The sequence below is a fragment of the Cyanistes caeruleus genome, chromosome 2, assembly GCF_971803275.1.
Source record: "Cyanistes caeruleus chromosome 2, bCyaCae1.hap1.1, whole genome shotgun sequence".
NCBI lineage: Eukaryota > Metazoa > Chordata > Aves > Passeriformes > Paridae > Cyanistes > Cyanistes caeruleus.
This window is the reverse complement of record NC_141702.1, coordinates 55,034,532-55,059,647: the sequence shown is the minus strand read 5'-3', so window position 1 is coordinate 55,059,647 and position 25,116 is coordinate 55,034,532. Positions and strand designations below refer to the sequence as shown.

Below are 25,116 nucleotides of genomic sequence, written 5' to 3'. Positions count from 1 at the left end.
CAGACATCTTACAGGGAGTTTTAAAACACTGGGAACATGCAGAGAAAGTTCAGCAAGCTTCTAAGCTTTACAAACTTAGAATGTTTGCTGTGTAGAGTTATGGTGCATCGCAAAAAACTAAAAACTATTTCTTCATGATATTTTTTGCCCTTGTTTTTCCTCATCATCTAAATACACAAAAATGTTCCAAGAAGCAGGATATTTGCTCTGCTCAGTTCAAAGTAGCAGAATATATATGCAAATTGAAAAGATTAAGTAAATCAAGTCATAAACAATTCTGAACTCAATATGCACTTCAAAAAAATATGTTGTCCTACAGTTCTGTGTTCAAAAACTGTTGCTTGAGTTGGTTTCTGAAGTTCTTACTGTATTGAGGTAACATAAGTTCTGGCATCTCCTTCAGGAAAAATTAAAAAAAGGAAGGAAAACGACCAGGAGGGCTGGAGGATCTGTAAGCATCCACCATCTGTCGGCTGGTAACAAGCAGACTTTAAGATTTAGAGGCAATTAAATTAGAATTCTGTTTCCTTTTAAAGTATGGATGGTTCAGACTTGGAGTCCCTTCCTTCCTCTGCCCAAAAGGAACCCTCACCTCCCTCCCTTGGCTGACTCTGTTATGGAAGTACAGACCGATGGCTGCCACAGTTTCTTTCCTGGCATGGATGAATAATAACCATTTACATCAATTAAACATAAATCTGGGAGCACAATAGCATCATATATCAATCAAAACAAGCCAGATACTAAACAAACCTGAAGAATGATAGGGCAATAAAGACAGGATCAAAGGCTACAGTTCTCACCTCAATGAGAGCTTTTCCACTGTTTCCCACCTGTGCCATTACTGCTCAACCAAATGACAACACACCACTGCATTTCAGAGCTATCAAAGAAAATTCCACTATAGGAAACACAGAATGAGGTCAGATACTTCACTACTTTAGTTTTCCAGTAGCCACATCAGGTCACATTTAGATTTGTTCAGCTGAATTTCCTGCATCTGAACTGTAAATTCCTGATATATTCAGCAGCTCCTCAGTAACAACAGCTCCCAGAAGAAAATATTCTTGCCTTGCCTTGCTTTCCTTCTCTTCCCACAAAAACTCTCCTTCTTCTCAAAGTCTTTGGTGTGGCTTGGTCACCAAATTTTGTCACTTTAGGTTATGGAGAGTAGCTTTCCCCAAGTCCCCCCTGACCTGAGCCCCTGTGCAGCCAGCCAGCAGGTGGGCCTGGAGTGCAGCACAGCCCCAGTCTTGACCCAAGAACATCTACGTGATCACTGGGTCTGGTATCCCTCCCAGTGATTGCCACAGTATGTCCAGGGTGAAAGCAAATAAACTGGTATCATTTCAGGGGAAGCAAGTAGCCGTGGTTTTTGTTCATTACACTGAATATGGTAAAGGCCAAGATCTGCAAGGAAGAGGACCATGCAAATGAAGGTATTTGGTTTTTTTTTTCCATAACATGGGGGAATCAAATAAAAGCCAAAATTAGTATTCTAAAACTAGCTTCACAGTTTCCAGTTCTGCCATTACTGAATAAGTGTGCTGAAATGTGAGGGGAAAAAGACTTACTTCTGTCAGGGAGCTCTGAAATGCTCTGATTATGAGGAAGTAGTGGAAAGTTCCCTGGAATTATCTAGTGAACATGTATCAGGCTCTTTCAACTCATACCTGAACTCATACCTACTGTGAGTATACCAAAAGAGGAGCCCTCGTCTCTCCTTCTCCAGATTTTGCCTGTGGGCTGGATAGTGCTGATCATTCTCTTCCTCTACTTACAGCAAACATGCCCAAATTCACCCACCAGTGACTTCTGCTGTAGAACAATGGTCACAGTTTGAAGGTACCAGTACACATGGCCCACAATGACCCTCTTACATTGTTGTACCAAAGTCACCATCCAGTATTCCTCATTTCAAAGCAACCACAGCTAATAATGTTGCTGATTAATGCAGTAAGTTATTGTACTATCTAGTCAGGGTTAAAAACACTTTCATCTGGAAGATTTGGACTAATAAGTATTTTGGATGGTAAATTCCATGAGACTATGCTCCTAATTTTATTTATTTGGTGGCTTACTTCAACCACTGCCTTTATAGTGAAGTCACTGCTGGGATGGTGGACAGCAAATATTTAACAGTAGTCGATAATGCTATGCACAAGCGTAGGGAACAAACTAAGGAGGAACACCATATCTAATTGAAGTGGCAGAGGAATGCAGTAGGCAGAATGTAATTACTTGTGTGAGAATTTGTCTAGGAAACTGAAGCAAACGCCTTTGCCCCTTTAAAAAATGTACTTTTTAACATATAATGATCGAAGTCTCTTTACTAGGTGAACATTGCATTGTTAGAGTGCTGGCAAAAATTGAAAAAGTACAACAGAGTAAATGGTGTTTGAATGTTCATTATTTTTAATCTCATATAAGAAATAAAATGCTATAACTGCCTAAGAAAAGCAAAATAGAAATCAAGGGCAAGTATGGTTAGTTTTGAACTTCACACAACTAGAAGCCAGGTCCAGAAGCAGAAAGAAACAGGGGTATTTCAGACTCAGGAGATGCTAAACTTCATGTAAATGCCCTTTTTTTTCCCCTTTGGATTTAAGACCTGGAGCTGCACTTACATTTGGAAATTTTTAAAAATGTTTTGGCAATTTATTATGGCTTTGATGACAGATCTCAAATATTTTAAAAAATAGCCTGGGATCTTTTGAATGTTTTTGAGTTTTGCAAGGAGGGTCTGAAGCCTATACTCATTATTAGTAAAAGCAAAAGTCTACATCCGGAAAGTGATCCAAACGTGGGATGCAGGAATGTGTTTGGAAAAACAGCACCCAGCCTGGTGATGCTGGGCCTCTTCTGGGCAGTGTGCAGGAGATGGCTACAGGGAATCTGTGCACTGCTGAGAATGACTCCGAGCAGAGAGCTCTCCGGCAGCAAACAGGGAAACCCTGAGGACAGGCACAGATTTTTAACTCCACCCTCAAGGCACCACATGTTGTACTCAGAGTTGTCTGAGTAAGTACTAAGGTGCCATCCCCTCTTCAAATCAAAGTCTCAGTCTGTAGGAAAACTTCCTAAATTACAGCACAAAGCAGAGGTGTCCAGCCATGCTTTGGAAAAATGACCTCAGGAGAGTCTACAGTGGCCTAGTTGACATCTGCAGTTTCCTGGGAAGTGGCTGGCTGCTACTCTGGTCCTTCAAAACTGGGAGTAATCCTGTTTCTTTGGAAAGCTTCCAAACCAGCCAGTAGCAGGCATGTGCCCTCCTGCCTGCTCAGACATCCTGTGCAACAGAAAAACAGATGCTCTCAGACAAAGTGAGTGCAAGTGGCAACTTAAACACTATGCACAGAGGAAGAAAAGGAGGAGCTTTCACATTGCTCTTAATCCCCTGGGCCCTGCCCTGCAACCAGCACAGATGGAAAATCTGATTAGCTGGAAGCATAGCACCATGCAGAGGTGGCAATATTCCCTTTCATCCAAAAGTTAACTTGGGTGAGCAGGGTCTACATGTGTGCTGTAGTCAGAGAGAGGTGATAGGGATACCTATCACTGCTTCAGTCACTGCTCTGGTCATCAGTTTGTTATGATGTCTGATTTTCCACAGGTGATAAAAACGGGATATTCTGGTATCTGCAGGTTGAAGACAAACATTATACATTGAAACAGCTGTAGCAAGAAAGAACAGAACAGACTGAGGAGAAAAACTTCAAATATAAAATTCTATTTAGTAACACATCATGTTTTAGTCCAGCATCCCTTCACGGTGTTCCACAAAACCAGTCTTAATAGAGACATTTACAAGCACAGAGTATAGATTTGGAAGAAGTCAAAACTCCTTTTATTCCAGGAAACTGAGAGAAACTTTCCATGAAAACATACACACCCGTGCAATCAGAAAATCTTCTTGAGTGTAACTTTAAGAGACACAGCAGCTTTGCTAGTCAGATCAGCCAGAACCACTTCAATTTGATTGAAGAGAGGAAAAACAACAACAGTAAAACCACTGGGTTCAACAATTTGGGCCAAGTCCTAAAAATAGAACTGCTTTCTTATGAAAAGGAATAAAAAAATAGAAAAAAATCCAAAACAAAACAAAAAAACCCTTCAGAAGATCTGAAATGTTCTCAAAATTGTCTCAATTTGGTGCCAAGCACACAGGGGCAGCCTAATACTTAAGAGGCTGCCTGTGCCAGCTCTGAATCCCTCCAGTAACTAGAGACTGTATATCCAAGACTGGGAAGTGACTGTGGAAAAAAAACCGTTTTCTAGTGGGCAAGCTGTCCAGCCATTTTAACCTTTGCGTCTATACTTGCCTTGAGGCCTCATGATGCAGAGGATTTCCTCAGCAGGCTGCTCCAGCTGCCAGTGCTTGCAGCCTGCATGACACTGCAGTGGGACCAGTCTTGGCCACCCACGCTCCAGCAGCAGCTGGGGTGAAACAGCAGCTTTGTTTCTGGAGAGGAAAGGGTTTGGCCCTGCTGGAGAGGATGGCAGCTCCAGCCTTCCCCGCTGCCCAGACCAGGTGCCTTTGGTATTGTGCGTCTGCAAGAAGGGTTCAGCCCCAGGTTCCAACCAGCCTGTCCCTGCACAGGCTCACCCCCTCCATGACCACTGGGCAAAAAGCAACCCTGCAGCTGCCTCCTAGCAGGGAACAGGGCATCACTGGAAGAGAATGGATTTGCTCCTGCACAAAAATCATTTCTGTGAATGCGTTGCCTGAAATTATCGTCTTGGAATAAGTCCTTTCTGTGTTGTATAAACCCAGGAGTATCTGTGTGGTACTGGAAAGCACAGGGGACTGTGCTGTTCCTTTCATGCAAAATAACTGAAGAAGAAAGGCAGTTTTCTGTTTGCTTGCCTGCACCTTTCAGAATGGGCAAAACACAAAAAATAATGTTAAGGAAATAAGTAACAAAGCAGCTTACGATTATCCCCTGTGAGACTCCCTATTATCTTAGTAAGAGCCAGGCAGAAATACAGCTCCTCATGATTTTGCTTTCATGCTTTGCCCAATCTCAGAATGTACAGTACTAAGACAATTTATCCCCTTCAGGGACAAAATAAAGGAGTAAACACTTTCTGCTCATTATACTGGCTAGAAATACAGGTCTTCTTTATTCACAAAGAAAGACAGGATTCTGGATTTTCACAAATAGCCTGAGAGCTTCATGCTAAAAAAAACCTGAAATGTCATTATTGACATCTAGCAAAAAGAGTTGTCAAGGGTTATCAAAACTTTCTCTCCAAACCAGTGGCCTAACAGCTGATTGTCCAGAACACCCAAGGATGCTGCTTGAAAAGACTCTGGGAGTGCAACTTCTCCTCCCCCCTCTGAAATGTTCCTCAGACCCTGCTACTCCTCTGAGAAATTTCACTGGTATTCCAAGGCAATCTCTGTATTACTGATTTTTACTTTTGCCTATGATATAGAGAGTTATTTTTTAAAAGTGTATGAAAGATTTTTAGTAGTAGAATAATCTTCATCAGTTTAATTGTTTCTAAACTGGTTCCAGTGTAGCTCCATCAGTTTGCCCATAAACTCCAGGCCTCATCCTTGCTTCAGTTTCCTGAAAACCTTAGCTAAAGTGGCAGGATAAGCTAGTTTCTTCCTTTCCACATGAAAAATTGGCATAAGCACCAAGAGAGGCCAGGACATTTAAGGAAGAAAGGTCACTTTTCATGCAAAAAAGGTTTTTAAGAAGCCAGGGTCACACCTGAATTTTCATTTGCCAACTTCAAGAAATATAATATGAGAGAAACAGAAGTGCTATTTTGGGTAACATAAGTATTATATTCTGAATAATCCTTTTATTAGCAGGCTGCCCTTTCCTACCCCATCTTTCTTGCCAGCAGTTACAGACCTCAGGCTCATACATTTCCATCACTGCTATTAGAAAGGTATTTATCAACTTCCTGTCGCTCAAAAAATATAACTAAATCCGAGACTGAACTTACTAAGAAACACATCAGAAAGCACAGAGCAGCAGCTCGCAAAGTTCTTTAAAAATGTGTTTTGAAGAAGAAGGTCAGTATTTTTTGTATGATATTTTTCTTTCTAAATGTCTGACCCAAATAAGTAATCAAAGAGAATGAAACCTAAAGCAATCAGTTTAAATTTTGTCATGTGATTCTGGCCTGGTGTGTAAGAAAACACTCTTTGAACTTAACAAGCAAAGTGTGCATAGGAAATATTATTCTAAGCATTTAATGAAGTTGCACAACCCCTGTGTGTTTGCTAAAGATAGAAAAAATAGTCAAGAAACATTTTTCAATTAAAAATGCCCTTTTATTTAAAAAATAAAAATAAGTTGCTTATGCTTTTTATAAACATTTTGTATCAAAGTGCATCTAATAAACATTTACCAAGGCTCTTTGGGTAACATATTCAACAAAAACACTCATAGAGAATAGTTTCCTTTTAACATACTAAAATGAGAATTCAAATTTTTTTTGTGCAAACATTTGCTTTCCAAACAGCTATCACAAATACTTTCACTTCACGTACAGTGTGGTTAAATTGTTTATTCGAGAGTCTGAATCATTAGTGTATTTTCTCCCACCCTGTTTTTTTTTTTTAAATTTTAACATTAAGTATAAGTTTTAAAGCTTTCATATGATTTGGACAATTAGAGAAGCCCCTTAGAACTGAAGCTCTGCCTGTAGTAGGCATGGCTCCAATGTTGAGGCCAACTGAGTGAGTCCAGGAGCATTTTTAATTACAGCACCACCCTATGCATTTATGATTACTTAAGTGTACTTGACCCCACCAGTTGTCTAATCCTTCCTTTTAACTTCTCCGCGGTCTATTAAACATCCCCATTTACAAGACTCTCTGCTGGAATCAAACCCTTGGTGGCTGCAATGTCTGCCTTTCCTGCTTACAGCGTTCTGACAGCCCTTAACATATTCCAGTCCAGATCTGACCTCTCAAGGGAACGTGTCTAAATTGAGTCGATCTCATTGACAAAGATCAAACCACTACTTAAAATGTCTCGTGGCTGGATTTCCTTCCCAGCAGACCCACAACTCCAAGCTGAAGTAAACATGAAAGGCTGCATGCAGCTGCAAGCGGTATTAGGTAGGAGAACACTGCAAGCCTCACATGATCTGAGCAGCAAGTGTTCCTGTGGCAGCGGTACAAGGAGAAGGGAGGGGAAATGGGCAACAGGCTCCTGACCCTTGAGTAAATCCATGCCTAGAAAGCGTGATGGGAATACTCATCCATGCACAGCAGGGATACTCACTCACTGCACACTACACATGCACAATGATGATATAGTCAGCAGTGGATAAATGACTTCTCCTAGTAGAAATGAAAGATTTTATGCTATTTCTCTTCTTTGTGGTGTTGCTTGATTCATTTGTACTTGTGGTTTAGAACTTTTCACAAACACAATCTGGAAAACCAGCTTTCCTACAAGTCCAGGCAATCCAGCAGTACAATATACAGTATAGGTATTTTGCATGAAAAAAAAAGAATTGCTGCTCTCAACTACATAGAGTAATTTATGAATGCTGTCCTTAAGGTGATTACCAGCTGATATCAAACTAGAATAGAAAATACTATTCCTGTTGTTTTCCACTGAGAAGTCACCATGTAAACAAAACCACTGTTTTTGCAGGAAGAGGAGGAGAGTAAGCAAAGGCCTATAGCATCTTCAGTTTTATCTGTGATTTCATTACTTACTTTCAATTAGGCATTTAATTTTCCTTTTAAGTTTTGGACAAGTATTCTAGCAAGGAGTAAGAAGAAAACTCTTGATTTCAATTTCTTGAAAAGGCTATTTTGCCATTAATATACTGAGATCCAGTCAACAACTGTGCTCCTGCAGGGCCCACAGAAATAGAACTGGTACAGAAAAAAAAGAGGGGTTGAACTAATTCTTTCAATGTCAATGTGAAAAAAAAAAAAAAGTCAGGTTCTCACCAGACAAGTTCTTTAGGTCAAGTGCAGCCAGAAGGTGCACTTTGAAAAAGAGTTTTCAAAGTGTTTTCCAGATAATCATGTTCTTTGGAAAGAATTCCAGGCTCCTAGAAATTGGTCTGTGGGTCTGTGCAAAGGCCAAGGGTGTGGTCCTGCAGGAGGGTCAGGACAATCCCAAGCACAAATATAGACTGGGAAGAGTATTGTTCAACAGTAGTCCTGAAGAGAAGGACTTGGGGCTGCAGTAGAACAAAGGCTGTCAATGTGCACTCACAGCTCAGCAGGCCAACTGCATCTTTGGCTGTATTAAAAGCAGCATGACCAGCAGGTTAAGAGAGGTGGTTCAGCCCCTCTACTGTGCCCTTGTGAAATCCCAACTGAAGTGCTGCATCCAGCTCCCCAACATAAGAAGGATGTGGACTTCTTGGAGTGAGTCCAGAGAAGGGCCATAAAGATGATCAGAGGGTTGGAGCAAATCTTCTGTGAAGAAGGACAGGCTGAGAGACCTAAAGCTGTTTACCCTGAAGAAAGCTCCAGAGAGACCTTACAGCAGCCTTCCAGTACAAAGGAGTCCTCCAAGAGAACTTGAGAATGAAGTTTTAGGAGGGGCATGTAGTGACAGGACAAGGCTAATGGCTTTAAACTGGAGGGCAGGTTTAGTTTAGATATCAGGAAGAAATCCTTTACTGTGAGGGTGGTGAGGCACTGGAAAAGGTTGCCCAGAGAAGTTGTGGTTGCCCCATTCCTGGAAGTGTTCAAGGCCAGGTTGGATAAGCAGCCTGGTCTAGTGCAAGGTGACCCTGCCCATGGCATAAGGGTTGGAATGATATCTTTAGGGTCCCTTCCAACCCAAAAGATTCCACAGTTCTGTGATATGTAGGTGTATATACAGTAACCACTGGTATTTTATATTGCCTAAGAAATATTTCCTAGTTCACATACTACACAGTGGACTGAAGAGTTTTAATTATACCCTCCCAACTTTGTACTAGTCCTCCTCCCTGCCAGGAGGAAAAACCTTGTGTCATTTAAATTACACTCTGCAGCTGAGCATTCTCAGTACACACTGCACGTTCATTGTCTAGAGGTAGCAAAACCAATTTGTTAATTTGGTTGTTAACTCAGGCGGAGAGGAGTAGAACTTCCGAGCTTCTTTGTAGTTCTCAGTCCCTTACTTTTGTCCGGTTTTCTTCCAAATATACTGTGGAGTTTGGCATTTGTAGTAAAGACAGGAAATTATTCTAGGACTTGCTTTCCCATTTAAAAGGTATTTAAATTAAGGTATTAAGGTATCTGGCTAGAAATCATTACGTAGAGAATAGCTTCTTGATAAATCCTGTGTTGCACCTGGTGCAATATCCTCAGTCACTGCACCAAAGGAAAGTGAGAGCATTCCTGGGGATTCCACATTTTGGCAATGTCTTTCTAACTGCTATAAGATAGCACCGGGTTTAATGAGAGTTATCACTTCCCCTTCCCACATGACTAAAACTGATGGCATCTCTCTATAAGAACACAATAAAACCACTGGAACTGCATATTGTGAAATATTGGAGGCAAGATGTCTGATAACTGTAATATGGGAATATTAAGCTCTAAAAATAAAATGCAGAATAAAATTAAGGGTATCTAAGGCACTTAATAGTTCAGAATCTAGACAGATGTGAATGCATGTGCACACAGATTTGTTTGAACACAGTATGACTAAGCCTTTGACTAATTTAAGCATTTTATAATTCTCATAATTCCAGGAACACAGCGAGCCTTTTGCTGCTTGGATGTTTTGAGTGCAGAATCTTGTATGCCAGGTAAGCATCTGCTTTCATTATGGTTGCTCTGGTTCCTAAGAAAAAAAGTACTCTGGCTTTTAAAGTTTCCTCTAGTTCCTTTTCAATTCTATTAATTAAAATTGAGGAATAGATTTCATCTGAATAAAAATATCACGTACATTTTTCTGCAACTTATTCCTGGGGATCATTATTTTTGCTTTTGCAAAAGCAAAATATTTCTAAATCACAGTACTTATACAAACAGTCAACATAACCAGTCAATCTCTGACCTGATCCTCTGCTGTCATAAACAGGACCACAATAATGTGTAACTCCACTACTGAGCTGATCTTCAGGTATTTTGTTAATTCTTTACTGGGCTCCTGGACAAGAAATAAATAATAATTAACACCCATCACAGGAGATGCTTTAATTGCTTTTACAGTTAGAGCCATTAAGGGTAAAGTTTATTGAACTTATACATCTTATCTGAGCCTGCTTTCTCCCATCTGTAGACTGAAGAATCTTCATGAATCTGTGAAGGTCTTCATTAGTTTAAGTTTTCTTCATTCCTCCCATAGATCTCACCTCTTATAATAAAGTGTCCATGGAAACCTCTATTCCAACCCTTTGCTTTCTTCTTAATAAATGAGCATTCATGTAGATGATTGTAGTGGAAAAGAGAAAATACATAGAACAGTACAAAAGCTTAATACTTTCTACTTAGACAAATATTATACATATTCCTTGAAAAAAATATTGTAAAATTTCCAGGTTCTTTGGCCAGTTCAGTTTGCTGTCATTGAACTCTCTGATGATATTATTTGCCTTCTCTCCTTCCAGAATTTTTGTTATGTTTTGAGGGCCTGTGCTATTTTGCTCCATTACTGTTCTCCTCTGAAGAATTCAGTTTTACCACAGTTGCTGAAGCACAAATCAAGACAACTAAAAAGTTGTCTTGGTCCCTTCATATTTTCATCCCATTCTTCTAATTTTCTCTTCAAGACTATTCCTCCACATCAAAACAATTGAACTATTTTCTCTTCCATGTCACAGACGTCACAGAAGCCCTTTTTCTTCCAAAACCCTTTCTCCTTGTTCCAAAATCCCTTATTTCTTTTGGTGTAATATTCCTCTTGAACCTCCTGTCTATCTGCTCATCACTGAAACTGGCACACAAATGTTGCATTCTGCTCACCTCTATGGTGTCTCCTGCTCTAGCACAAGTCCTACTCAGCTCCAGTAGTGTCCTCCCACCAAAAATGCTCCATTTAACTCTTTGGCCAGAAAAAATCCCTGGTATATTACCAGGCATTTTACCTTCAGGGCTTCATTTCAGCACAACAGGCACGGAGGAATCAACAGTCCTGCCTGAAGGATGAACCTCCAATAGACACATTTTTACTGGAACTTTCTTGCGTTCTTTTAAACATTTCCCTATTTTCCTGTCTGTCTAGGTCATCTCTAGGTTTCAAGTTTAGGATTTCGCTGAAATAAAGTAGATCAAATTAATTAAGAATTTGCTACCATGTGTCTCACAGTCATTCTCAAAAAACAAAATAAAAAGCCTCTCCAACTTTTGTCAGCATGTTTTCTGCAAGCATAAGAAAGTAATTTGGACTAGGTGATTCACTGCTTGTTCCTTTCCACATGTAGCTTTCACTATGAAAAAAAATAAATTTCCTTGTTTTAAATACCCTGAAAAACAACAGTTGCAGTTTTCCCAGAATAAATTCCCTACTCTTTAAGAAATATTGATAAAGGAATCAAATTACTGAGGCTATCCTCAGCTTCTTGTATCATGTTCACAAAGCTTTAGTGAGTTCAAGGCTCACCACTTGAATACAGAACGTTATTTAAAATGAAGCACATGCAAAAGGAGCTCAACTGACTAAGTCTGCAGTTTTGAGGAAGAACCCTGCTTTGATGGAGACTATCTTTGCTAATCATTGCTAAGCAGTTAATCGCTGCAGCTTGTAGGGTAAAAGCAGAACATTAGGTCAAAACATGATCATATTACACTTACAAATCTCAGGTGCCACCCTGACTTTCTTATTTCCAGTTTTACAGGATCTTGGTGCTTTTTGGTAATCTTGATATATCTATACCTGACTTCAGAAGTGACCCTAACTGAACAACAGCTCATAGAAGACCTTGGCAGGAAAAATGCAACACTAAAATACTCAAAAAAAAAGTTCCTCAGTTCATTTAGGGTTATTATATGAGACTTTCTTCTGGGATGGGATATAGATCTAAAGCAGTCTGGTTCTTAATATCCAGGCTAATCAAGAACAGTACAAATCATGGTATTTAAATTAAGTAAACAGCAATTTTGAGTCATGCTGTTGCTCCCTTCTAACATGCTGTATGCTGTGGCTGAACCATCCAACATCTGGACTGTGAATATTATACTGCCAAAGCTGTACTCCGTGGTTGCCAAATTGTTGAGCCCACGTGTGGCTTCACAGCTTGATATCCAGGGGCTCAACTGTGATTCAAATTCTGAAAAATCACCAAGTCTATGGTTGAAATATGTTTCAGCAGTTTGGAGACAAGTCTTCTTAAGTTAGGAAAAAAAAAACAAACCAAAAACCAGCAGCAAAAAAAGACACAGCTGACTATATATGGCATACAACTCTTAGCAAAGAAGCAAACTTCCTGAACACCTTCATTTCAAAACAGAGCTCCATAACTTGACAGGATGGTACAAAATATGGCTGATCACAAACATCAGGCTAAATTCTGCTCCCCTAACAACTGAACTGAACTGAAATTCAGATGAACTCCACTAATTTCAGTGATACACGGCCTGTTTAAATATGAATGGAGAGAAGTTCCTCCACATGCCTCTTCTGGTGCTCTTTGAAATAAGCTCGAAGTCATTAACCAGGTAGAGAGCAGCATCCTTACAGAAGAAAGCCTACATTCCAGGAATGTAGCTTCCAGGAAGCTACTGAGGTAGGCTCATTCCCTACCACCAGATATACTTGATTTGTAAATGAATTAAGCCTTGTGAATTGACCCAGGTTCTGCACACATACAGAATGCACTGAGAATGTTATTCTTACACTAATTGCTCTGTGTCCTCCAGGATCATTTACACACACATAAAAGATAACCATATCTTGCCAAAATGAGATATCTACTGGCCTGGTATATGGAAGAGCTCATCTGCTGATTCACATTGCAAAGTCTATTTCTCAAACTTGTCTCCTTGCTTTCTAGCAGATATAAATAGATAAAACATTACTTTCTTCATTTTTTGTTTGGGTGGATGAGCACTGCACCAAGGCATGACAGTTCTAAACCCTCATCCTGTGCTGCTCAGCGCTGCCTGGTCAGACAGATGAGACACCATCCTTCCATGTGTACTGCCCTCATTTCTTCTGGTGATGCTGCTTACTCTTCCTTTGCCAAGCAGAGTGGCTTAACTAATATCCTCTACTCCCTGCAAAATACATGCTCAGTCATTCAGGAAATTGAAAAAGAAGGTGAAATAAATGCTGCTCCATTTCAAGTTGAATGATTTGTTCAACACTAAAAAAATGTTGCTTTAAGAAAGCTCCTGTTTAATATAGAAAACGAGACAAATGGAATCCTCTTTCTTCTCATTCCCTTCTCTTTAATAGTAGTTGAATGAAATGGAGATTGTGAGGTAAAACCAAGCACATCTGGGTCAATTAGCATGGAAAGTCAATTCTTTAAAACCTGATGGATGCCTCTGGGAATCGTGCACTTCTCAGCACGAATCTCAGTGCAGCGCTGCACTCTCAGCAACTCAACTCAATTAAGCCATTACGTGGTTCTTTAAATCTGGGGATCCGGGGGAATTGCTTAATTGTCTGCTTGTCATAGTTCCTCCTCAGGGAGCATGTAAACGTCTTCTGTTTCTCCTATAGATGTGTGGTGCACGTAAGAACAATCCATTTTAGCTGACTTATTCAAAGCTTATTTCTCCCGTGGGAAAATTAATCTTCCACCTCAAACACAGAACAAAGCTCTCCAGTGGAAACAAACCATGCCATTAATGTGGAATAGGTTTTCAATGACTACAGTCAAGTTTACATTTCCTTTTCCTTACAAGGCTCAACTATTTTTCCCTGCTTTCACTTGTTCCTAACTTTCACAACCAAACTCCTCAGGTCTGTAACAGGATTTCACCATTCTCTGCAGCTATGGGCAGTTCTGACACCACTAATGCACCATAAACCACCCACTGACTTTACAGTGAACAGAGCCCAAGCAAGCCATCTGAATGTTCATGAAGTGCTTAACTCCATGGACAGGGCTGAGCACCTCCAGAGGACAACTGGTCCCACATCCAGAGAGGTGGGAAGGATGGCACATCATGGGATGCTCATCTGTCCTTACTGAGAGCTGTTCTGGATTCACTGAACTAAGGAATCTACTAAAGAGATCTTAAACAGCCAACAAGACATTCCACTTTTAGACAGCAAACTTTGTGAGCTTAATCCCAGCTACATCTCCCCACTGCTGTGACTGTGACAACCATTCAGGAAAGACAGACTGCTGTGCCTGTTTTACCACACCACATCAGTGAGTTCCTCTTCATACACACACAAGCAGCTGCTTTCACCCTTCTTTTGCTCCATGCTTCAGACTGCTGAGCACCCAAAATCTCTCTCTGGTCTCAACAGGAGACAGTTGCTGGGTGCTCAGGACTGTGGAAACGAGTCATTCCATTTAGCCCCTAAATATGGATTTAGAAGGCTAACTTTAGCTTCAGATTTTTTTAAACTTGGCATGGTATTAAAATCCATCCATGGGGCAAGTTAATTTTTTACCATCAAAGAGTAGTAAAACAACTTCTCCAAGGTCATACAGCAGAATGACTAGGATTAGAATGCCACAAATTCCATGGGCTATAACCAGAAAATTATTCTGTTTCCTAAATGTAACATAATTGGGACACAGTCTGATAAATGGAGACTGAGTAAGCCACACTAAATCTACTGATGTGTTCTGCAATGTCTGGATGCATCCCCAACCCTAGCTATGAAAGGAAATGTAATTATGGTAATGAGAAAGTACAGTCCACCCATCATTTGGGTTACCACATGCATACGTAACCGATTCCAAATATAGAACTGCAGTAACGTCTCCTACACGCTTATCTCCCATTGGATCCCTTTTCCTTAAGTTATACTCTTGCCATCTTTTCCTCTGACAGGAGAAGCAATTTATTTTGGTGTATGCACAGCAGCTAAAGGGCTATCACATCCTTCAGGACAAGGGGAACAGCTGCTGAACGTTCACCAGAGCTGACACCGGGGCCAGACACCTTCCCTTGCCCACAGAGATGTAACCAGTGTGTTTGCTCAGGCGCAATGCTGGGGACGAAGGAGGGAAGCTAAGTCTGAGGAAGAACATTCAAGGAGGAGAGGAAGATCAAGAAGCCAGAAAGTTTTATAAAGCACCTTTGTGTGTTGGAATCTATGCCAATTTTAAAAATGAGGTATATGTCCCTTAGTGCAGTCTTAAGCCATGAATGCAAGTCAGTGTAGGGATTCAGAAGCCTTATTTAAACATCCTAGTTTGGCTCCAGAGAAGCAGAACAGCATAGCACACAGTCCAGGCTAACTTACACAGCTCTGCCATGGCAGTTTAGACCAGTCAGTGCCCTGGGTGTATAAAGGTCTCTGTGCAGCGGTGAACTCAGCATGCATCACTCACTCGGTTTACATCACCTGGAGGACATGTCTTCATGGTGGTGCAATGTGTGTGTGTAACTTAAAAATTCCAGCTGTGGCTCCAGAGTACGTGCAAGGGATCCTGATGACAAACATTCTGTCTCTCCTGCCTGTCTGCAATCCAAAGACACAATGCCAGACACTTTTCCTCCTGCGGTGGACTGGCATGCAATTATTTTTGTGCACCTCAGCTTGTCTTGGTTACAAAAAAGAGAGGAAATATTTTAATAATTTTCATCTTCTAAACCAGTGTGGAAGATATCTAGAAATCCAGTTTCACCAAGTTTCTGCAGGCAAAGGAGAAATAGGTCATTGACAGGTGTTTATAAAGGTATTCAGAGGTATCTGAAGCTGAAAAAGAGTGCTGAGTGCAACCTGAAAATATTAGTACTTTAGGCTATCATGCCTAGATATTTGCCATGAGTTACAGGAATATAATCAGATGTAGCAGAGGCAGCAGTATTAGAGAAATGGATTGTGACCTGCACATCCTCACATGAGGCTTCTTGGAACTGCCTTGGTTTTATGCTGAGCAACAGCATGTCACAGCAAAGGAATCCCAGACATGGCAGGAGCAGCCAGTCCCAGAGAGTTGGTTACATCTCCTGGACACAGTCACACATCAGGGCTTCACGCTGAAAGGACTTTCTGTCCACTTTCCACTCAAAAAGTAAGCAACACCACAGCTCTGTTCTCAGTGAAAATAACACTAAATTTATGTGCATCTGGACCAGTTCTCAGGATGTTGTAAATTCAAAAGACTTTAATTTCTGTTTCAGAAAACAAAGGAAGAGAAAAATCAGCAGATTACCTCTTATACCATCTGCCTTTCTTATTGCCTGGAATTAACAAAGATGATGCCTGATAAGGCATGGATGGAAGAACTAAAATAGAGAAGCACTACAGCAATGCCAATAAATTCAATCCAACCAAATCAACAGCAACTTGAAGGCTTTCTGGATGCTCTACAACCCACATGTAAGAGTTCCTCCAAGTCCACTTCCTGCTACAAATGTACCTGCACCCCAAGTTATCTGTAGAGACTGTACATCTGTAGAGACAGAGGCCAATAGCAGCCAAATTGCTTCCTGACACAAGATAGCATAACCTCTCCAATTGAATATACACCACATATACATGTTGAGGAAAGGATTAAATACAGTATGGCAGCTGCATGCAGAGTAGCCAGGGCCTGACTGCCATACATGTCCTTTGCTGTAGCCTGCTACCCTGGTTCAAAGATTATCTGAGATGCTGCTACCATGTTTATTTTGGCTTCATTTTGATGCAAGGGACTACATGAAATATCACACACACATGCACACCACAAAGATAGGCCTGCTTCCAGAGCTATCAGCAGCAGCTTTGAAAAGTTCTATATGTACCTTAAAAAAAAAAAATCAAAAAGAAAAACAAACAATAAAAAAAAGCCATGTTGAAGAACTTATTTTTCTTACCTTCAGAAACAGCTCTAGCACTCTCTAACACTCAGGCTAGCAAAAACCTGGTATGTTCATCTTGGCATTTCAAGCACATACACACACACACATGCGCATACATACACAAACCTATGCAGACCCAAAACTCTCCCCAGGAACCCAGCCTTCCCTTTCCAGGTACATACAGTACCTGCATACACTGAAGAGACAGAGGAAGAAAAACCATGTTTCTCACACAGCCATTTTATTCTGCTTGCAGGAGTTCCTTTTCCAACCACAGGCAAGGGCTGAATCCAGAGAAGCCAAAGGCACTTGAGGCGAGATGTAAATGAGACCACACCTTCCAGACAGACTCCAATCACAAGGGAAGAGCATGGATGTAAATAAAACCACACCTTTGCTGGACTAGCCTTCTCTTCTTACGTAAAACATTTTCCATCTAAGTAAGGCCACTCCCTCGGACAGGCTGCCTATTTCCATTTGTGATGAGAGGCGTGTAGGCAAGGCCAAGCCCTTTCACAACCTCTTAAGTAAAACTTTGAGATTATTGTAAGTTTTACCCTTCTCTGGCTCAGAGAAGACTAGTTCCTTCTTTGGAAAGTACTTTATTGCTCTGCGTGGGATCTGATGAGCCAGCACATATCTTTCCTCACTCTTCCTGTCAGGCACTGAAGACTGCTTTATGAAAAACTGCTTATAGAACATGGATACACATTTCAACGTGCAACTTTTACGCTGCACTGACAAGCCTTCATACTGACATTAGATGGGTGCCTTCCTTTCATGTGGGCAGAATTAAAAAATACAACAATGGAAATATGAGATCCTTCTGCATTTTCTCCATTCTCTCTTATATCCTTCTTTCCACATGCACATCCAAATCTGATTTCAAGATTTCCAACCCAGATCAAATGCAAGAGACTTGTCCCAAAAGGTAAAGAACTAAACTGCATCCAGGCTTCAGTATAACTGTTTCCAGATGTCAGAGCTCACTATAATCATCGATTTTGGTTTGGGTCAACAAGCGATGTAAATATCAGTAAAACCTTACTATCACTTAAAGAGGGTCTTTAACTACTTGGACACAATTCAGATCTCTAGGTTAGGAAGACAAACAACTTGAAGGCATACTGAGAGAAAAAAAACACTGTTCTCTTCTATATTTCTCACACAAAGAAAGTCCTGGAGGAATGGAAAAAAGCAGACTCAGTTTCCTAGAGCAAGATACACGAGACAAAGTGCGTACAATGGTGCACACTTTATCTGAAAAAGGTGGTTTTTAATAAAATTGGGAAAGGGTGTACTGCATTTCCACAGAAATGGTATGTTCACAGATGTTATCCAAGTTTAGAAAAACAAAAACATCCACATTTTTTGATGTTTGCACCAAAGGAAAAACTGCTGCTTTGGACATTTGATGGAACACAGCTAGAGGAAGCCAATACTATCGTGGCTCCCACCAGTGATACAAGAGGCCAGGAACTGTCAACATTTTCCTTATAAATATATCTTTCAGAAGAGTCTAAATAGGCTTTAAATGACTATAGCTGGGACCAAAATTTGGATTGTGAGATCCCTGGAAACAAATCTGCATCTGGCAGCTTACAAAATTCCAGTCTAGAGAGACCATGACAGCGGAAGAGGGATAATTTTTTTTAGTGGTTAAAGGTATCTATCTTGTTTGTGCTGCTAATCAGTGATCAGAAACCAAACAGGGTGTTTGGAATCAGTTCTGATGAACACCCAGAAGTCTGCATGCACATTTAGCCATCTCCTCCTTCTTAAACATTTTCTTCTTAAACATACAGCTGACACACAATGCAGGCTGTCTTGTGATGTATCTGGAGCTCACATTTCCAGAGACATCCTGGACAAATCCCAGCAAGAACCACAACAGGAAAAGAAAGATTCACAAACAATCTTGATTTTTAGAAAATAATTACTTCATGTCCAGGCTTAAAACCTAGCTATGTCTAAAACACAATTATTATAATAGGTTAATGATCCAGTTCATTAGACCTAAAGGGTAGCACTTAAAACCATATATGCAGTTTTCTTTTTCTGAGCCAGTCCCCCAGAATCTCCTACCTACCCCAGAGCTGTACATTTTAACGAGAGACAGAAAGGAAGTAAAATGAGAAATGGAGTAATAGGACAGGTCTGATTTGGCAGATTTTTCATTTAATGCACTGAGTGGTACCAGTTTCCATCCACCGCTCCTGCCTCATTGCACTGTTCAGTGGCTCCAGGCCTCTCACACACTTGTAGCACATTCCAGCTATTTGCTTCTACAGCTTCCTTTGACACTTCAACTTACATAGCTGTAAAAATGAAAAAAAAGTCAATAGTGAAGTTCATTAATGTTTCACTTTACCAGGCTAATTAGGTGTTGGGCAGAACAGTAATGGGTCCTGCTGCAAAACCCACCACGTTCTACTCTTGCAGTAAATCATCCATATGTTTTTCTGTTCTACAGCTTGTTGAACTTCCCCCTCCGCATTTTACTTTCTTGCTATTTCTGTTCCAGCTTATGCCATGTTCCTCTTCTTCCTCAGTCTTCCTTTCAACTGGAACACCTCTAAAATACCTGCACTCTGGGGAGATATCCATCACAGGTTATTGGTTCTCCTCTGTTTTACCAGATTTTACAAGCTCTTTTGCACAAACCTGCTCTTAATCTGTGCAGCACAACTGGCAAAACCTGGACCTCTTTGAACAGAAGAGGCCTCTTCACACAGAAGCTCTGTTTTACACTCCTGCAACACTGCATACAACTGGTATCCTTTGCATATCAGTCTACTATTAAAAATGTCTTACCCCATCAATTATGTCTCAAACCTACTAGTTGAACAGATTATATAAATCCCTTATATTTTAATTAGCTTATTAACTCAATCTTTTAGGAAGATGGTCTCTTGAACTCATAGGCTTACCACAGAATTATTTTGTGAACCAAATCTATATAACAGTATGTGAGAGAAACTTTGAAACAAAATACTACAAGAGAGAAACTGCAGTTGGTGAGAGACCAATAAACACACTGTAAATTCTAAGGGTTTTCACAAGAAACACTGAGTCGTGAATGACTATTCCAGAAATGGAAAAATAGAGAGTCTCTTGACATCTGAATAGGGTGAACAGGCAGTGGTCCAACAAACAAATCAGAAGTGGAAAGAGAAAAAAATGTCTTTTTGGATCAGAATAGTTTAAAAAATGAAAACAGGGATTAAAAAGCAAGAATTAAAACATGAGAAGCTGAAGTCTATTCCCATATTTTATTGCACCACTTAAAAGAAAGCTAAATGCAGGCTCTGTCCTGATGAGAAGCAACATCCTCTGTTTTTCTGCCAATTTTAGATAAGGCTCACTGTCAAAAATGGGGTTTAAAATAGGATGGGATTTAAATCAGTGCACAGACAAAGAGGTCATGCTGCTTCTTCTTTCTGCAAATGCAGGAGTGACTTTCCTAAGCTGTGTACTCTAGAGGTGGTAGACCAGGTAGACATGGCTCTCCCCTCAGCTCTTCCCCATGCCACTCTGAAAAGCAAGTAGTCCACATGGGCAGCTGCTGGTAACACTGACAAGTGCTGAATGCTACTGCCCTTGGCTGTGAAAGGCAGGAAAAGCCCTGAAGGAATAACCTGCACCAGCCCTCTGCCCTGCAGGCACTGGCAACGCACTCCATAGCTGAGCCCTCTGAAAACGTCCCTGGCACATCACCCTTCTGGGACATGCTTGAGGGCTGAGGGCAGAAACCCAACTACTACTAGTTTGGAGGGCTGTTCAGTGTTAGAATACCTAGATTAAACTCAAGAAACACAAAATGGTCCTGAAGCAGCTGTGAGGGGAGATAAGGTCCTTGTGTGTGTGAGTGTCATCAGAGGAAAGTTTGGTACCCTCAGGTCTCCAAAGATCTCAATGGACTCAATCCCTGCAACTGCACCTCAGAAACTCCCCCTGCAACTCCAGCAGAGAAAAAGCATGACAAACAGCTACCATTTCTCTAGAGGTAGCAAAGCTTCCACCCACCCTCCCAACTATACTGCACACTCAAGCACAGGACTCCTATGAAAGCACAGAAAATGCAGAACGATGGCTGAAGGTCTCCAAGGCTGTCATCTGTGATTGATCCCTACCTGCTGCACTCACTGGCCTGCACCCAGTGATCTACCTAACCCAAGGCTCCGTACTGCAGTGACAGAAAATGGTAAAACTGCATTACCAAATTTGCTTTAACATAATAGGCTTTCATGATTCTAAACAAATCATAGGATGGTTTTAAGTGTTCCCTGATGAGGGCCAGAAAACATTTTTTCTGCTCTTTGAAGAAGACTGGGTTTCCAAACATGGCTTCAGCCCTACTTACAGTGATAGACATTAAAAAAATGTCACTCAAAGTGAAAAATTTAGAAGTGTTTTTGAGGACAATCAAGACCAGTAGGAAATTCACACAAAATGGATTTGAAATAAATACATCCAACATTTCTCCCTTTCAAAATCAAACCAAATCATTGACATGTTTCAGAGCAAAAAAATTCCAAGTTTTTTCTCAGCTTCATTTTGCTGAAAATCAACACAAGCAATGAACAGGGTCCATTTCACCAGGATTTCTCTTTCTAATGAAAAAAAATTCAGTCAAAGCTCCCCAGTTGCCCTAGAAATTTAGGAAAAAAGACTAGAAATGTTCCTAGTGTCTTTGTCTCTCAGCTGGGAAAATGATAAGCTCTATAAAATGCATAAGACAGATGAACAGATAGGCAAGCAGATGTTCACAACTTTGAAGACAAACCAAAAAAATAGTCCTGGAATTCTGAAGGGGATTTTCATAGCTTGTCTGTAGTTCTGACTGGTTCCCCAATTGAAAAACAAATATATAATTGCCTTATATGCTCTTAAAAAAAAAAAAATAAATCTTGTCATAATTTTAAAGTGTGTTGATCACAGTTTATTTTTAGATCTGACAAACCACAGAAACATCTCCAAAAATATTCTAAAGAAGCAGTGACCTTTCCAGCTTGGAAAGCAGAGTTGTTTTAAAAACATCCTCCTAGCTATGGTACAGGCTAAACAAATCCATAAGACCCCTCAATGGCCTTCCCAAAAGTCTTCCACATTCACCTATACATGGTTTTATAAAAACTTCTCACCTAGGCTAGCAAAGGTCATCTTAACTATCAGCTCATACTCAGAAGCAGACCGAGGAGTCACCCCCTGAGGAGGAGAGCATTGCTCTGAAGACAGAAAAGGCTCCTTGTGGGAGCTTGGGCTGCAGTGGTAAGGAGTGACAGTGGCTTCATGTCTGTGCTAGAGAAGATACAGTTCACTGAAGACACAAGCAAAATGAGGAAAGGTGGTGAAAAGGCACTGGGACTCAGTCGTGGAAAATGATGGTCAGGAAAAGGAGAAAGCTTCCAAAATTAAGAGGGATTTGATGCACAAATGATGCAAGTAAGCTAATACTTTGCAAGGTGCAAAGGGCAGAGGCAGACAAGGAAAAAAATTTTACTCCCCATGCTCTGGGGATGACATGTTACAGCAGGTCAGGCAGAGTGTCACCACTGCCCCATGGTGAATCTGCTGAAGATATCTACAGCTGGGTACTGTATGATAGGTAACTTATCTCATCCCCTACACTTACTTACAAATACAAAACTTCCTTCTAAGCAGGACCTGTCATTAGGCAAGAGGATCACCCTGCGTCTATTTCCATCAGAAGTATCCCAGCATCAAATCTTCACCAAAATTCTGGGCACTGTCTTAATCTTGTGAGATTTTTTTTTTCACTCCAGCTTTCCTGTTATTCCCATCTTAGTTCTCCCCAAAACTGTAATGCATTTGTTCCCTTAGCCCAGGAGTATCAAATATGTTTTTAGTCCTACAACTGTGTTCCTGCTTAGCTTTCTTGATAAATATCTGTAGAAGAGATAGTTACCTTGGTACTTTTTGTTTTGTTTTGTTTTCTTTTCATATTATTTTTTATTATTATTTTTCTTTATGATCAAATAATGAGAATGTAGTGTTCTGTGTTGGCCTGAAGCATAAGCAGGAAAAATTAAGGAATTTTGAGTAAAAACTTAACTTTGGCAAGATGTGCTCTGGTGGCCTTCAAGAAATAAAAATTAGACACCTCATCTATTCAAATAAATTGACTTGAAATACAGCATGTGTGTCTTTCTTGCTGAAATTATATAATAAAATGTCAAGAGTACATAAGGAATCAGCTCTGGACTGATTGTCCAGATGTAAAACCAAGCCTCTGCAGGAACAAATCTGTGACCTCTAGCAGCAGTAACACACGTCTATAACTTTTCAATGAGAAGAATGATTCACATACACTACAGTAATTCTGCTGTCCGTTCATCCTAAACTACGATGAAGAGTCAAAACAGAAGGGCTGACACATGAAGTAAAAGTATTGGACTCAAAAAGGATTGCTGTAATTTCCCTCAGACTTATTTATTCTCTTTTTCTTTTCTTTCCTGAAAAGAATAAAGTGATGAAAACAGAAAACCTGGAGAAACTGGAATTACAAACCACGTAAAGCTGGTTTTGCTCTTGGTTTTGTCTTTATATACATATTGATTCTTCGAATGTTACAAAACACACATTGTGTCCAGAATTAATATCTTGAAACTGTGCTTTGTAAAAGCACTCTAACAGGGTCTAGGTATTGTGACACTGACACTGACACAGGTCAGTTTTCTCCAGGGTTTTATTATTGCAAGAGTCCAGCTGAGTGCAGTAAGCTGTGGTACAAGCTTCACTATGCTTCTGACTTTAACTTCTTCTATAATTCATGCACAGTTGGAACTAAGAAAAAAATTAAAAGTTGCTCTGAATGTATTTAATTTTATTATTTTCTGTTTGTTATTTTTACGTTTGGTTAACTTCATGAATTTGCAACAATCACACTAATTAAAAGTAAGAAACCTGAGGTTTAAGCACAAGTTTGGAAAATGTATATGTATTTTTTTAATCTTAGATATTTAGTTTTGAGCAAAACCAGTCTTGCATTCCTTGAGAATTTCATTATACTTAACAAAGTTGCACTCAAACTTAGGCATAGTACCTCCCAAAAGCATAAACAAATTCCTTATGTCCTACTTGGAAACTGGACCAATAATTCTCTCTTTTTTGTGTCTGTTAAGAACAAGGTTGTGGAGCAAGCACTGAATTTAACAATATGCTAAACATAAAGAATATAGATTTTGCTCAGGCTCCTTTTGATGATAGTTCAAAAGTCCAGGAATCATAGATATACAAAATGCACCAAAAAAAAATGTTACCCAAAGAATGGCTTTCCTTCCCAACCTATTTTCACCATTAAAACCAAAAGCAAAGACTTACCTGCTATATTCTTCTCTGCATTCTAAAATAACACATTTAGCAAGTGTTATTGCTATTTCTCATGATAGGTTACAGAAGCGTAAATGTGTTTCTCCTTTAATTCCTCCTTTAGTCACACTTACTCCACCTCTTTACAGGTCTGTGCACTCAGATCTCAAGGACTTAGAAAATGTGCCTGATTCACTCCTTTCACTTGTTTTCCCGATCATTAACAAGTTCCTGAAAATTATTTCGTCCTTTCCCAAAAATTGTTAACTAAGCTGTCCAGTGATAAAACTTCCTAACGCAGACCCAAAAAGCGAGAAATTTGCACCGTGCACCTTGTTCCTGAGTGCAGCAGGGCAAGAGAAGGCAGGGACTGGCTACCAAAGGTGTGGAGAAGAGGAGCACCCAGACTTTGCTGCAGACACCTCTCTCTTCTTCTGGCAAATGAGTTTTCCCATGGCTGGACTGACCTGAGCACGGTTTCTTGGTGGTGAAACGCTGTGAAGGCAGTGGGAAGGAAGCTGCCAAGCCCACCTCATGCTTGGCTGGTTCACCTACACCACTCTCCTCACACACTGATTTCCCCACTTCCTCCGTTCCACCCCCCTCCACCGCAACCCTTCCCACACAAACATATACATGCACCTTTCTCTTCAGCCCTATCCAGCCTTTCCCACTCAGGACCTTGGCTGGTTTTCTCTGGGGTCAAGCTCAGATACAGCACATGGGCGGGAAGCTGACAGGAGGGGTAAATCCCTTCCCAACCTCTTGTTATTCTGCAATACTTCAAAATCTGATCCAACTCCAACTCCCGCTCTTTACCAGCCCATGTCTGCCCACATGTCTGCTGTGCAAAGCTGCACCCAGCCCAGCAGCAGGGCACAGTGGGGGCTGACAGGGCAAAATGAGGGCTGACAGGGCACGATGGGGGC

At 40.5% G+C, this 25,116-nt stretch overlaps 1 long non-coding RNA gene across 1 annotated transcript; it reads right to left on the bottom strand.

Annotated features, from left to right (window-relative positions):
• Nucleotides 1–6,273: 6,273 nt before the first annotated feature.
• Nucleotides 6,274–25,096, bottom strand: LOC111927690 (uncharacterized). Its single transcript, XR_002863708.2, has 3 exons — nucleotides 24,830–25,096; nucleotides 19,280–19,446; nucleotides 6,274–19,173 (listed from the first exon to the last, which is right to left on the bottom strand). It is a non-coding gene; the product is annotated as an uncharacterized LOC111927690 (long non-coding RNA).
• Nucleotides 25,097–25,116: the final 20 nt, after the last annotated feature.